Here is a 3,116-nt window from a genome sequence, read left to right as displayed (position 1 = left end):
AAAGAGTTACAAGGAGATGAAGCACCCGGAGAAGCCCTCGGCTTCCACACTGCTGGAGGAGCCCGTTCCCCAGGGGAGGGCGAGCACCTCGGAGCCACGCCGGCGCACCACGGGCTCTGCCGATGAGCGGGGAATCATCTGGTTTGCTAAAGAGGATGTGGAGGAGGAGGAGGAGGAGGAAAGCAGTTGCTGAAGATGCCAGCATTCACCCCTGCTCAGGCTGCAGCCCTGACTTGCTTCTCTCACCGGCAACAGCAGCCACTTTGCCCACTTCAACCCACGCGGAGCTGGGCAGCCCTCGTCCCCGCTGCAAGGGCTCAGTGATCTCCCCTGAGTTCAGGTCTCCTCATCCGAGAAACACCTTTTTAGGGAAAATTCACCCCCAGCCCTCCCTCACACCTGCGCAGGGAACAGCTCGGGGATGGGAAGAGGAACTGAGCAAAACCCGAGGCTCGGTCCAACGCTGGAGTGAGGGGACAGCGCAGCCAAGGGCCACGGATCTGCCAGCACCCGACCAAGCATGCAGGCAAGATCAAAAGGAGCCTCTCCCAGAAACCATCCCTGCTTCAGCAGTGTTGCTTTAAATTCAAAGGGCGCAAGGTTTCTGCCCAGCACTTGAGGCTGTATTATACAATTCAGGCAGTTTAGGGCAGATTTACGCCTTGGTCGGCTGAGGAAGCCCGATGTGCAGGCAGCAGATAGCCCTTCTTAAAGGTCAGCGGGGATTTGTCTTTTACGGCTGTTTCACCCATCTTTCCTTCAACAGGAAGGAAACCAGAGGATCGTCCTTGAAAGCCTGCAGTGGCCTTGCTGTTCTGGAGGGGCAGGAGCACAGAAAGCAAAGCCAAGTTAAAAAAAAAAAAAACAACAAAAAAACAGCTTGCAAATGGTTTTAAAATGTAAATGAGCATCTTGAAAGCCAAATGCAGCAATCCCCTGCAAGCACACAAGATGCGGCCAGAGGAACTGTGTCCTCTGTTCCCTGTCCAAGCTGGACAGGGATCCCTAACAGGGATAAAAAGGAAATCTGGATAAAATCTGGGGGGCGAGCCTGCTGGGCAGAGCACACAGCCAGAGCCAGCCTGGCAGGCAGTAAGAGAGAAAGAGTTTGCATCGGTTTGGGGCTCACTTTGGGTGTTGGCAGCGCGGTCCCGATGCTGTTAGAGTCTGCCACCGTGCTACCCCAGCTCTGGGGAGGCTGCCCCCCGAGCAAACCGCTTCCCGGGCAGCCTGGTGTAAGACCCAACACTCCTCCCTGCTTTGGTTACCTGGGATTTATTCAGAGCCTTTTTCCCCCCCTAGGTCGATGGCTCTCCAGCGAACAGCGGGAGCTCCCCGGCTGCGTCGCAGCAGCTCTCTGCGCCTCACTGCAGATCCCGTCCTGCAAGAGAGGGAGGAAGGAGGATTTACTGCAGTCCCTCCGATTTCACCGACCTGGCTCGCAGTCAGCCCTGCTCTGCAGAAGTGCCTGGAAAGCAAACTTGAAGCCTACCAGGGAATTTCTGCAGCCGGCTTGGAGACATGAATCATGCCTGCTGCTTTCCTGCAGCTTCTCGGTTTCCCAGAGCCCCCGGGTACGGCAGCGCATGTTTTGGCCATCCAAAACCCCACAGATTCAGAGACAGAGAGGGCCACCCATCTCCCCAACTCCCTTAAGCCCTGCAGCGCCGACAGCAGCCTCCAAAAAGCAAACTGCCACCTGCTCCTCCAGCCTGAGCTCGAGAATTAAGGCGCACCCCTTGCTCCCCACACCAACACCTCAACCTCCCCAGCGGCAGGACCAGACTTGAAGCAACCCAGCGCCTCGAGCAGGATGATGAGAGGCCGAGCAAGGCTTCAAACCCTCGCCAAAGCTGGGTGCTGGGCATCCTGCACCACATGAGTCCCCCCAGGCTAACCAAGGGCAATGAGGCAGGGCTGCCTGCCAGCCTGGGACTGCGACCGTCACTGGCACAGCCCTGCTGAAGGTGAATTCCCCCGAGCTCAGCCCTTGGGCAGGGTCCAACGCTGCTGCCTGGCTCCAGTTTTAAGGAGGGCAAAGGAAGCGTTCCGGGGACTGCAGAGCAGCTCTTGTGTTACCCCCATGTCTTTCTACACACATCTTTGTCCAGCTTGAACTGGGCAAAGGGACTGACGAGGCAGGGTCCCCTCTCCCGAGCTGGAGAACTGACAGGAACTAACTCAGAATTCTGGCACACAGGAGCAGGGGGGGTGTCAGATCCAGAGCCAACAGCCTCGACCATCTCGTTTGGACAGATCTGATTGCTTAGAGTGATTACGGTGAGTTGCAAATACTCTGCCCTCGCTAAACACCCTGCGCCCGGTGAGCAAAAACAGGCAGCGGGAGCTCATCTGCAGGCAGGGAGATGGCAGCAAGCCCTCGCCGCATGGTGCGGAGCCGAGCACAGGTGTTTGCTCCCCTGGCTCCAGCAATTCCCACCAAGCTCCTTCCCAGGCTGAGAAAAATGTCCTGGCACTCGCTGATCTCCCGGCGAGGGGCTGAGCAGAGGAGCAGCTCCTGACAGCTGGGAGCAGCACCAGCACTCAGAAAAAGCAGGATGCAAGATCTGCAGCAACAAGACAAGGAAGACAAAAAGCCCCTGACCTTGTGGTGGCTCAAATTTTAACCTATCTTCTTGCCTAACTTATTTTAAGCCAGTCTTGCAAACTGGATTCAAGGAGTTGAAAGGGTTTGTAAGGATCTGGTAGCAAAACAGCAGCTGGGTGCTGGAGGGGAGCACCCAGAGCTCACCCACACCTAGTTCAGGCTTCTCGGATCCGTTCTGAAGACAAGCCCTCGCCGCAGCACAAACCCTAGGACCCTGGACCCAGAATCCCAGGGCACGAGGGCTCCTGCACCATCCAACCCCTACCCTGTAACAAAGCCCTCTGCTCTCGGGTGGTCCCCGCAGCCAAGGGGCAGTGGGAGACCTCCTCTCCGAAGCCCCTACCAACAGCGAAACCAGGACACACACCATCAGCGACCCCTCCTGTATCTCCCACCTTGCAGGCTGTGACGGCCAGGCTCAGCGAGATGGAGATGTGGGGAGCTCAGCGCTGCTCACCCCCTTGTGCCAGCTGCTGGGAGGAAAGGGGCTCTTCAAAGCGCTTCACCC

Source organism: Cariama cristata, unplaced genomic scaffold, assembly GCF_000690535.1.
Source record: "Cariama cristata isolate BGI_N322 unplaced genomic scaffold, ASM69053v1 scaffold17087, whole genome shotgun sequence".
NCBI classification, from domain to species: Eukaryota; Metazoa; Chordata; class Aves; order Cariamiformes; family Cariamidae; genus Cariama; species Cariama cristata.
Note: the sequence above shows the minus strand (reverse complement) of the source record.